The sequence below is a fragment of the Podarcis vaucheri genome (assembly GCF_965113315.1).
Source record: "Podarcis vaucheri genome assembly, chromosome: 5".
In the NCBI taxonomy this organism is placed as follows: domain Eukaryota; kingdom Metazoa; phylum Chordata; class Lepidosauria; order Squamata; family Lacertidae; genus Podarcis; species Podarcis vaucheri.
Window position 1 is genome coordinate 49,720,271 of NC_138763.1, and position 12,091 is coordinate 49,732,361.

At 48.4% G+C, this 12,091-nt stretch overlaps 1 protein-coding gene across 8 annotated transcripts in view; it reads left to right on the plus strand.

Annotated features, from left to right (window-relative positions):
* Positions 1–12,091, plus strand: part of ADD3 (adducin 3) — a 106,459-nt gene that overhangs the window by 45,497 nt on the left and 48,871 nt on the right. For 3 of the 8 annotated variants that reach the window (XM_082225261.1, XM_082225262.1, XM_082225263.1), the window contains one exon: positions 9,550–9,574. The exons of the other annotated variants lie outside the window; for them this stretch is intronic. The gene's annotated coding sequence lies outside the window, so the exon portion shown is untranslated. The remainder of the gene's footprint in view (positions 1–9,549; positions 9,575–12,091) is intronic. 8 annotated transcript variants of the gene reach the window in all.

Below are 12,091 nucleotides of genomic sequence, written 5' to 3' on the forward strand. Positions count from 1 at the left end.
GACCCGGGGGGGCAGAGGGACCCAGAGGAGAACTGTCAGGCGGAAAAGGTGGAGCAGGGCTAGGATATTAAGTTGGTGCGCAAGGGGCGGAGACTCAGACGGAGCTTCGCCGATCTAAGCATAAGACGTAGGGTTGCACGCAGCAGCTCGAGAATGGAGACTGTAACTCAATAAAGACTTTTATTTAACGATCGCTGGCTAGCGTGATCCTCTGTGAGCTAGGATCTGGTAGTAACCCTGACAGTAAGCTCCGTCTCATCAAATTGTGGGCATCCACGGCCTCGCGGAGAGGAGAGAAAGCGGGTGCCTACAAGAGAGCTCACGAACGGCAGACAATATGACGGCCGAACAGCAAATAACGGAACTCAGAGAAGCAGTTTCACGACTGAATGCCGAGGCGCTGGCGTCCAGGAAGAGAGAGGAGGAAGCAGCTGCCGCCTACAGGGATCTCCAGGTCAGGTTGGACGTGCTTACGAAGCAAGGGCAACAGACACCCAAATCAGAGGGGATTGGGTTGGGGAGACGCACAGGCGGTCTGGTCTCTCACTTCGATGGGAATTTGCAACAGTACCCCAACTTTAGAGCAGACGTAATGTGTGCACTGCAACTACTGCACAAAGACTTTAGAGATGAACAAGAGAAAGTGGGGTTCATCATGTCCCATTTGCATGGAGACGCAAAAGCATGGCTGCGCAATTTGTGGAGAGATAAGGATCCTGCGCTCCAAAATGCGGACGCCTTTATTAAAGCGATGGATGGCTGTTTTTTATCAAGCATTGACGTGGATCTTGCCCGAAAGGAGGTGCATGGACTAAGGCAAGGGAGGGCCAGCGTAAGGCAGTATCATGCCCGCTTTTTCGCTTTGGTCAGTGCCCTGGAATGGGACAGAGATTCGGCTCCTGTCAGAGACCTTTTTTGGGAGGGCTTGCACAACTCGGTTAAAGATGAGATTGCGAGGGGGGAGAGACCCCGGACCACGCAGGAGATCGTTCAGAGGGCGCTGGCGGTGGGGGTGCGGCTGGAAGAACGTCCGTGGAGCAGGGACGAAGGGCGCAGCGGGCGCGAACCAGCCAGGGGCTCCTCCTTCCTTCCCAGAGAAGCAGCGCGTGCGCAATCCACGCCTCCAACAGGGGGAGGGGTGGAACCGATGGAGGTTGGGAGTGCAAGGGCTCAGTCAGCAGCCAGAGCCCTAGCACCGGCAGCAGTGAAAGCGAAGCCTCCTAGAGGGAACAGGAAGTGTTATATCTGCGAGGATCCAGGGCATATGGCGAAAGAGTGTCCCCGGAGGCTCCACAAGCACACTGCAGCCTCAGCAATGGTGACTGCAGCAACGCAGCACGGAGAACCACAGCAGGGAAACGACGATGTCTGGCTGGAGGAAGAGGCACTGGGGCCCAGCCAGACGTGTCAGTGAAGCAGTCCCCAGAGATTTTACCGCCCATGGACCCCCTCCCGCCCAAGCCAGTAGTGAGGCTCACCGCATCGCTCCAGCTACCCAATGGAATCACCATGGACGTGCCAATCACCGTCGACTCGGGAAGCAATGCAGACTTCATAGGGCAGGACTTTGTCGACCGGCACGCTATACAGTTGCTGCCTGCCACGCTGCCCCTGCAGGTTGTCACGGTGGATGGCAGGGAGCTGCTAGGGGGGCAGGTGGTGAAGCAGACGCCACCTATGGTGCTGCGGCTTGGAAATCACAGGGAAATCATCAGCTTCAACGTCACTCAACTGTCGGACACGCCTATTGTATTGGGCATGAGTTGGCTGGACAAGCACAGCCCGACGCTGGCTTGGTACCAGAGGCAGCTGACCTTCGGCTCTTCCTTTTGTGCTGAACACTGCATCATGCCCCAGCAGGAAGGGGAGCAAGAGGAGTCACAGCTGCTGCTAGGCACGCTGCAAGCGATTCCCCACAAGTACGCAGAATTTTTGGAGGTTTTCTGCGAGAAGGAGGCAGACAAGCTACCCCCCCACAGACCATATGACTGCAAAATTGACCTGCTGCCGGGGGCGGCGCTGCCCAAAGGGAAGCTGTATTCCATGTCTGAAGACGAACTGCAGGAACTCAAAGAGTTCATAGATCATAATTTGGAGCGCGGTTTCATCCGAGAGTCCCAGGCGGCGGGGGGCAGTCCTGTATTCTTTGTGAAGAAGCGAGACACGCCCCAAAAAAGACTCGTAGTGGACTACCGCATTTTGAACAGTGTGACCAAGCCATCGGACTTCCCCATGCCCCGAATCGACGACCTCCTCGCAAAAGTACGCAAAGGCAGCGTGTTCACCAAGTTGGACCTGCGAGGGGCGTACAACCTCATTCGCATGCGGGAAGGAGATGAGTGGAAGACAGCCATGTTCACGCCCCTGGGCACCTACGAATATAGGGTTATGCCTTTTGGATTGCAAAATGGCTCCCACGTTTTTCAAGCTTTCATGCATCACGTGTTGGCGGGGCTCCTCTACAAAACGTGCGTCTGTTTCTTGGATGACATCCTGATCTTTTCGGAATCGCAGCAGGAGCATGACAGACACGTCAGGGAAGTGCTGAGCAGGCTACAGCAGCATAGGCTTTACGCCAAGCTGGAGAAGTGCCAATTCGACGTGACGGAGGTGGATTTCCTGGGCTACAAGTTGTCTGACAAGGGGCTCGCCATGGACAGCGCCAAGGTTCGAGCGGTGTTGGATTGGAAAAGCCCACGCAACCGGAAGGAGGTCCAACGGTTTGTCGGCTTCGCGAACTTCTATCGCAAGTTCATCAAAGGCTTCGCTATGCAGACAGCGGCCATCACGGACACGCTCAGTTCCAAGAAAAAGAAGTTCATCTGGACAGCACAGGCGGAGCAGTCCTTTCAGGCACTCAAGCGTCTTTTCGCGTCGGAAGAACAGCTACTTCATGTCGACCCCAGCAGGCCGATGAGAGTTGAAACAGACGCCTCGGACAGGGCCGTCGGAGCAGTCCTGCTGCAGAAGGACCCGCAGGGGGTTTGGAGGCCGGGAGCGTTTTACTCCAGGAAGCTCAGCAAGTCCGAACAGAACTACACCATCTGGGACAGGGAGTTGCTGGCTATTCATGCAGCGTTCAAAGCATGGAGGCACTTCCTGATTGGAGCCAAGCACACGGTGCAGGTCTGCACGGACCACAAGAATCTGGAGCACTGGCGCACGGCACAGTTCCTGAACCAGAGGCAGATACGTTGGGCTGAGTTCTTTGCGAACTTCGATTTCCGAATAGAGTATGTCCCGGGGGACACCAACATCATGGCGGACGCGCTCTCCCGTAAGCCACAGTATCTGGAGGACGCCACGCCAGCGGCCGCCATGCACATCTTCGCACCAACAGTGTGGGCGTGCGCTGCGGCGACAGTGGACCTGGAGGCGGTGCGACGAGCGTTGCAGAATGACTCCTTCGCGCAAGCAAAGATGGCAGAGATGCAAAGGGGCACGGCAACGACCGACGGGTTCCAGCTGAGAGATGAATTGCTCATCCGCAAAGGGGCCATCTACGTGCCGGGAGACGAACTTCGCGCCAAGGTACTGCATCAGCTGCACGACGCGCCCACTGCCGGGCACTTTGGCAAGGAGAAGACGGTGGAATTAGTCGCCAGGGATTTCTGGTGGCCCGGAATGAGAGGGGAGGTCGCGGGCTACGTGGCGAGGTGCGACACCTGCCAGAGGGCCAAACCAGTGCACAGACCGCCGGCCGGACTGTTGGAACCGCTGCAAACTCCGGTCGAGCCATGGGAGAGAGTCGCCCTGGACTTCGTCACGGATCTGCCCAGCTCGAGGGGCAAGACGGCCGTGCTGGTGGTGGTGGACTTGTTCTCCAAGATGGCACATTTCATCCCGTGTGCGAAGGTGGCCACGGCGGAACAAACCGCCAAACTGTTCATAGACCACGTGTTCAAGGTTCACGGGCTGCCACGGTCTATTCTGTCCGACCGCGGGCGGCAGTTCATCTCGAATTTCTGGCAGAAGCTGATGGGCTTCCTAAACGTCAAGATCAACCTGGCGTCGGCGAGACACCCGCAGACCAACGGGCAAGCGGAGCGGGTCAATGCCATCATGCAGCAGTACCTGAGATGCTATGCGAATCAACAGCCGGCGACGTGGGTGGATTACCTGCCGCTCGCCGAGTTCGCCTACAACAACACGAAGCACGTGTCCACGGGGGTCACGCCGTTCTTCGCCAACAACGGGAGGCACCCCAGAACCTTCCCGGGACTGGAAAGACTGGTGGAGGGGGAGCCGCAGACAGCAGATGCGTTCGCGTCGGAGTTGCAGGAGGTCCACGATCAGCTGCGGCGGCACCTGGAGCTGGCCAAACACGCATACAAGGTGCAGGCAGACAAACACAGAAGGGTTGGCGAAGAGATCCATGTGGGAGACTGGGTCTGGTTAGCAGCCCACGCAGTGCCGGCCAGGTCGTTGGCCAAGAAGAAATTAGGGCATAAGCAACTGGGGCCCTACCAAGTCGAAGAGCAGGTCAACCCGGTGGCTTTCAGGCTGGCGCTTCCGGAGGGTTCCAGGATGCATCCGGTGTTCCACAGATCGGTGCTCACTCCCTACAAGGCACCGCACAGGTTTCAGGAACCCGGAACGGCGCCGAGTCCGCTCCGAGAGGGAACCAGGCAACGGGGAGTGGCACAGGAGGTGCGCCTCAACGAAGTCACGGAGATTTTGGACTCCAGATGGGGGGAAGAGGGGGTAGAATACCTTCTCGCTAAGGAGGGCACCCCGGCCAGTGCCAACAGCTGGGTGCCGGGCTACGCTTTAGATGAACCTCTGCTCAAGGAAGAGTTTCATGCCCTCTTACCCCATAGGCCAATGCCAGCGGACTTTTTCGACGACTGGCTTTTCACGCCCACGCTTTCAGCCAGCACGTTCCGGGGGTTCGACTCGGATGAGGAACCGACACGAGACGCCCGTTCCCCGGAGGGGTCGCCCTCGGGATCTGCTTCAGAACCCTCGTATTGGTGGGATGATCGACCAGAGGAGCAGTGGCGCAGAAAGTGGCCGGAGGGTCCAGGACGAGCAACGCCTCCAGAAGGAAGCGAGGGAGAGACGGACATGGACGTTTTCGGGGACGACCAGGGTTTCGAGCACGGCGGCACAGAGATGGAAGCAGAGGTGACCGTCGTCGACGAGAGCAGGGAGGAAGAACCGGAAGACTTCGGATGGAGGCCCGCCACGGGAAGCGAACTGTACCCGACATTCGTCCCCTTGACACTGCAGCACCCGCACCGGAAGGAGGGGAGGGGGGAAGAGGGGGCTTCGAGGGGGGGATGGATGTCAGGGGTTCAGGAGCAGAGGCGAGGGCAAGGGAGGAAACAGAGAGCGAGGGGGAGGAGGCAGAAGAAAGGATGAGTGATGACGACGACCCGAGATCTCCGAGTCTTTCCAGTGAATCAGAAGATTCACAAAAAGGAGCACCAGTGGCCAGGGCAAGGGGGGAGACTAGGGGGACACCCCAGGAAGATAGAGCCAGAGGGGACTCAGAGGGGAGCAGTTGGAGATCGGGACCAGCGTCACCGCCAGAGAGTAGGAAAGAGGAAGAGCGCCAGGGATCAAGCGCTGGCAGCTCGCAACAGGAGGGAGGGCACGAGTCAGGAGTGGCCACACCTTCATCGGGGAGCGAAGTGACGGTTAGACGGAAAGTGGAAGGTTGGGCGCGCGCGCCAAGTTCAAATGCACAGGAAGGTGGCGCAGTAGGCAGCCCGGAAAGGGAGCCAGGTCCTAAAGCCCGGCGCAAGGAGACAGGAGAGTCAGGGGGGTCAGCGTCAGAAGAATCCCGGAAGGAAGAGACCCAGGGGGGCAGAGGGACCCAGAGGAGAACTGTCAGGCGGAAAAGGTGGAGCAGGGCTAGGAGATTAAGTTGGTGCGCAAGGGGCGGAGACTCAGACGGAGCTTCGCCGATCTAAGCATAAGACGTAGGGTTGCACGCAGCAGCTCGAGAATGGAGACTGTAACTCAATAAAGACTTTTATTTAACGATCGCTGGCTAGCGTGATCCTCTGTGAGCTAGGATCTGGTAGTAACCCTGACAGTAGAAATCATTTTATTTCTCTCATGCTTTTAAATCTGTTAAGGTCCAATCTGGTTTTTAAATCTCTGCCAAATGATTCGTATGCTCCTATTTCATGTTAATATTGGTTCTGTTTGATGTATGTCTTTTAAATTGTCTGGCATTTTGATTTGAAAGCTGCCTTGTGAATTTTTGCTAGCGTGGGAATATAAACACTTAGAATGAATAAATAAATACAGGGCCAGCACTTCCACGAGCCAAGCTGAGACAATTGTCTCTGGAAGCGTGGACAGTGAATGGGTGTCCTCTGGGCTCTCTGCTTGCTTGCTGGCTTGCTTGCAGGCCACCCACCCAGTGAGGCTCCAGTGAGCTCTTCCACCTTTTCCTCTTCCTTGCCTAGCTCTGCTTTTAAACTTGTAACTAACTAGATTTACACAGAATGTCCAGCACCTGCAGCAACGTGGTGGCAGCACAGGGGTTCCTGGCCAACGTATTCAGAAGACTGGGCTCTGAGGGACAATCCACTTGACATTTCCTCTGTGCAAGGTAGGGAGGGGAAAGAGAGAGACCACCAGTGCTGCCACCACTAATGCATTGTTAAAACAAAACAAAAAGTAAGTGAGAAAAGTGGAAGGGGATTAGCATGGGCAAGAGGAGTGTGAGGAAGAGGAGGAGCAGGAACTAGGCCTAAATAAACCAGCAATTCAGATACACAGGGATGTTAATGGTACTTTTTGGAACATCCAGGAAGGAACAGAATGGAATCAGGTTGAAGTATTAATGCTATCTTAAAGCTAGAACTACTGCTCCTCTTAAGCAAGGGATGAGGATTCTGGCTTTCCAGAATCAGCTGTCATTATCCCTTATCATTGACTAGCTTGGCTAGGGTTAATAGAAGTCAAAATCTAACATTTTGTTCTTCATTCTGATCTTAGGCAAATTTTATCAGAACTGCAAAGGACATACCTGAACATTTAGACAAAAAGTTGGAAAACAGTACTGTGTGTTAAAGTGCTCAAAATTGTGGTGTGCTATCTTAAAGAGGTCTGGGAATCAGAATCTGTTGTATGTGGAACTCCTTGGTTTAGGATTAAGAGTACCTTCAAGTGAAGTGAAAGAACCTTCAGATAAGTTCTGTTTTCCATTGGATCCTCCCCCCCCCCAACTGGATGTCTGGGTTGCCTTCTTTTGAGTCTTCTAAATCTTTCATCAAATCCCAGTCAGAAATCTTATGGCCCTCTCTTGACAGATATACATTAGAGATTTTTAGAACTGATTCTGCGATGTGTGGGATCTTGAATTATTACTTGTGAATAGCAATGGTGTTTTTTCTCTCCTATATTGTTGGTTTGCTTTGATATCCTACCCTTCCACCAGCAGTCTCAAAGCAACACACATCATTCTCTGTGCTCTGCCTGTTTGTTCTCACAACAATCCTATGATATAATGACTGGTCTAAGATCACCCAGGCATCATCATAGCAGAATAGGGATCAGAACCCAAATCTACCCAGTACTAGTCCAACACTCTTAAGTATCATACAAGGTATGCTTGCTGTATATTTGCTACAGTTATATATGATTCCTATGATTTGCTTTACTTTACTTCGATACCACAGTAAAAACAGGATGTGCTAATGGTGTTATCTACTCTGGAAAGGAAAGAAGTACTGTTTTCACTGTAGCTTCTTTTTCCCTGTAACTTATTTTTCCTGTTGATCACAGGAAACTCTTTAGTAAGATAGTCCCTCTTTTGCCTGATTGTTCACAACTGTGCGCTGTAACATGCAAGGAAATGGCTTTGTGTCTCTTCTCTCTCTTTCCCAGGCCCTCTTCATTGCTGATTGTGCTAATATATCAAACTATAGTTTTTACTAAAATGATGACATATTGGAATGCTGCCCAGATGCTAGTGCAAACAATATGTGAATATTATCTTCAAGCAACGTGGTAGTTCCCAGTTAAAGATTAACTTAAGAAGGAGTGTGAATTCATGACATTTGTAGATTAAAATAGTGTTTACTTGCATCCTGTACAATAATGACGTTAACACTCCATCTGAACAAATTAAATTAAAGTTTTGGAAATGATGAAAGCCAGCAGTGCTTTATCAGTGCTCACATACCGCTGTTGTTCTTGCTGCTGCTGCAAACCAGGAGGTAGAGGGGGAATGTTAGTGCAGTGCAGCCCCTCTACCTCTTCTTAAGCAGTAATAATAATAGTAATAATAATTTTATTACATTGCATTTTGGAGCTCATTGAAACAACTGCCAAGAAGCTGTTTGGGAGTGTACAAAGCGCTGATGTTAACTTGGGTTCACCTGCTGTGCGGTTGCTTCTGCACTTTTAAAAAACTTGTTCAATTCTTCAAAATAATAGGTAGGCACTTATAACAGAAAATAGAGCGAGAAATATTCACAGCAGAATCCCTTAGTGTATCAAACTTCAGTTATGTTGTCTGTTTTTAATTCATTTTGTTGGAGAAGGTATTTGTTTTCAAATCTGTCCTGAGCTTTTATAATGGGGCAGGCTAAAAATCCATATAAATCCTAATACCAGTAAAATGAGGATTTGTCATTTTCAGTTAGCATAGAAAAGCTAACTCAAATCAGCTGAACAGGAACACTGGCAGAGTAACACTATTAGGACCCTTCTATAAAGATAGGTTTGTTCTTGTCTCAACCTATATACCATCTCCGTTGTGTTACGTTCATTATTCCAAAAGTCTTTTGTATTCCATTTTTGACTAACATAGCTTAAGCCTATGTTTTAAAGGAAGACGTATAGGACTACATAATGCAAGGTGGGACTTAAATAAAGAAATACATAGCCACTGCCCTCAACTGTGTTTGCATAACTTCAGTGTCACATTTTGGTTTTCCTGCACCAGAATATGAACTTTTTGACACAGATTCAAATTGTCAACATCCTTGTCCATGAGGCTTACTACAAGCCAGCCTGCAAAATTTAATTAGGTTAATCTACATTTGTTTGATGACAAATATACCGAATTGACTCTTAACTGACTCTTAACTCCACACGACTTTGTACAATCTTATTACCTCACAAGTATCTAAATAGGGAGTTTCCTAAAGATACTTTCTGGGCAGATTAATGAATTTGCCTAGAAAGTATCTTAAGGAATACCTTTTGAAAACAAATCTTGTGTTTTAAAATATATCAAGTAGCTGTTATTTTACTTACAGCATCTGCAGAGTGTTAAAATGCTCTTCCTTATCTGCCCAACGGTCCCTCCTCTTTCCAGTACCATACGCAAGCATGAAGGCCGTTTTCTGGCAGCAGATAAATTTCCATATCGCTTTCCCTGTCAGATTCCTGGGCTATGAGATAAAGTGGTTTCAAACAACACAAAAAGGAGAAGGTTAATGTAAAGTTCTTGATTGCACTTATGGGTAAGAAAAACTTGGCTATGGCTTTTAAAAGAAATTATGCAGGAGTGAGTTCTGGTGGGAGTTGAAATGTTGCTGTTTTTCTCCTCTCTCCCCCAACATGGATGGTGTTTTCCAGTTCAGTTCTAGGGGCCTCATTTAAGGTAAGCATCACAATCTGTTCTTTCCCTTGCACGTTCAGTTGTAGGGTGATTCAGGTTTAAGAGAATTGCATGTTTAGTTTCTGAGACATGTTATTTTCTGAACCTTTTCATGAAATCTTTCTTTAGTTTTGCAAGTGACTGGGGTGGGGAGGGGGAGTTATATTTTGCTGTCATACAAGATTCTCAAATTAGGTTTGAAATAAACCAGAATAAAGGGTTGTAAGAAAATATTCACCCTAATGTTGCAACACTTAATTCTAAGCTCTTGCCTCCTGCTTTACTATCTTAGAAGTAACCAACTCAGACAGAGTTAAAACAATAGGTTCTCTCTTGTTTTTATAAACTTCTTGGAACGTTGAAATGAAAAGTAACTGTTGGGAAACAAACTTTTATCCCACAAGCCTTCACTTTTTAACCAGCAGAGTTGTAAATCGTCAATGGGTATCATTTTTGTCCTTTGCAACATTTTGATATACTTTTATTGCAAACATATCTATTGCAAACATATTCCAAAAAGAGACTGTATAAATACATTCTCAAGCAATTTTATCAACCTCATTGTGCAGTTTTAATAACATGAGGATTTGAAATATGCATGTGGCAAAAACTGGCTTTAAAAAAATGATATGTTATTAAGAACTTTATTATTTGTGCTAGTGAAGTATATTGGCATGCCAGCTGAAACTGATGTCATTTTTGTAAGCTTTATTCTTTGGATTTAGTCACCGCTGGATGCCTCACAGTTGCTAAGGTTTTTCCTCTGAAAAGTTACAATTTTTTTCATCCCATTTCCTTTCTGTTCTGGTTTTATGCTGTCTATATCAGAGTTTGGAAATAAATTAAGCTGAATTGATAGTGAAACCTTGGGTGCACCACTAAGTGTTTTATATATGGAATTATTTTTATTGCTTTTGCACATGTAATTGTTTACATTTTTATTGTGAAATCTCTGAGATATTTTATTGAAACTGATTCATAAATTGAATCAAATAAATAAACAATCATTTTGGGACACAGTGCTTCTGATCCCGTATAGGTCAGTTTATTTGCCTTTACAAACATATTTTGACTTGCTGGTCAGGCAAGACCTGTCCACCTATTTATTATTTCCTTTTTTCCAAAATTGTGTACCCTTACTCGTTACCATTTTTAAAAGGAGAGCAAACATTCCATCTGCATTTGCAGCTTATGTGTAGGCATGTGCACATTTCTTGTAATACCCTTGTGGTCACTGAAAAAAGGGTCAAATGGTTAGATTAACTAGTTACATGTTGTAAAAGAATGACATTATGTATTTTGAGTGTTTTTATGGCAATAAACTTAGGCTTAACTAAAGATCTCAGTGATTCCAGGTTAGTGTAATGAGTGTGTGACTGTTTAGGAATAATAGCCCTGTACTACTTTTGACGCGGGTGGCGCTGTGGGTTAAACCACAGAGCCTAGAACTTGCCGATCAGAAGGTTGGCAGTTCGAATCCCTGCGACGGGGTGAGCTCCCGTTGCTCGGTTCCTGCTCCTGCCAACCTAGCAGTTCGAAAGCATGTCAAAGTGCAAGTAGATAAATAGGTACCGCTCCGGCAGGAAAGTAAATGGCATTTCTGTGAGCTGCTCTGGTTCGCCAGAAGCGGCTTAGTCTTGCTGGCCACATGGCCCGGAAGCTGTACGCCAGCTCCCTCGGCCAATAAAGCGAGATGAGCACCGCAGCCCCAGAGTCGGCCACGACTGGACCTAATGGTCAGGGGTCCCTTTACCTTTACTTTTGAATAGCTCAGCTATGCTCATGTTTGTCTTCAGTATGATCCCAATCCCTTACTCATTGCCTCCCATTCTAGAATAACTCATAATGACTCCAGAGCTACTGTTTTATCCTGACACTCTTAACCATATCAACATATCTTATTTCTTTTCCTATAGCTCATCCTTCCCACCTCTCTCCTCTCTAAAGTTTGTGTAAAGTGTGTCTTGTCAAGCTTAGTAAACTCTTAGTAAGCCGATAGAAAATTTGTGTGTTAGGATTCTTGGATCAGTGGACTATTATTGCAGACTATTACTTAAACCTATGACGTTTATGCTATGGAGTCCTACAGAGCTCAGTGTTATACCCCATGTTGTTCAACATCTTTACTGTATGATGATGCTGGGAGCTGTCACTTAGTGATTTAGTCTGCAGGGATATTAGAACCAACATCAACTGTGATTTCAGCACAGGGTCTCTCTCTCTTTACAGCAATAATGGGAATGAGCAAAGTGGCTTTGAGCTTCATATTATAAGATTATGGATTTAAACCATTTTGCATATGCATACAAAAACAAAACTATGTAGACAAAATATGAAACAACTTGTCTGTTCCATTAGCTCAGATACATCAAACACAAATTATATAATGTGCACTAAGTAAAGTGGAAGATATACTGAGTAGGAACCAGCTGCATTTGTTGTTGTTTAGTCGTTTAGTCGTGTCCTACTCTTCGTGACCCCATGGACCAGAGAACGCCAGGCACTTCTGTCTTCCACTGC